The sequence below is a fragment of the Toxoplasma gondii genome, chromosome II (genome assembly GCF_000006565.2).
Source record: "Toxoplasma gondii ME49 chromosome II, whole genome shotgun sequence".
Classification (NCBI taxonomy): Eukaryota; Apicomplexa; class Conoidasida; order Eucoccidiorida; family Sarcocystidae; genus Toxoplasma; species Toxoplasma gondii.
In genome coordinates, this window is record NC_031469.1 from 1,390,148 (window position 1) to 1,390,570 (window position 423).

The window sequence follows — 423 nt, forward strand, 5'->3', positions numbered from 1 at the left end:
CCAGCAGAGACGCCAGGGAAAGTGTGCGTTTCCCAGTGGCGAAAACTCCGTCCGAGCGCGCTTCGTTTCGCCCTCCTCTCGAGCGTGTGGGGTTTCCTACCCTAAGTCGCGTCAAATCCGTTTCTTTGAGTTCTTCCGTGCCTCGCCAAGCGCAGTCAACCGCAGGAATGTGGCAAAATGCGTCTGGATGCGGTGTTTCGTAGCTGACGGAGGCCGAGCTCCTTCACAAAACCGCATTCGACGCGGAGTTCCTCGCCACGACGCCCTCGGCCTCGAGTCCTGCCGCCTTCTCGTGCCTCATCATCGTCTTCTTCCACCCGCGCTCCGTCCACCACCCGCGCCTGACCATCCAGCCTCCTGCACTGTGGTCGCTTCTCGGCGTGCTTTGCCGGTTTGCTGGCTGTCAGCCCCTGCCTCGTAACC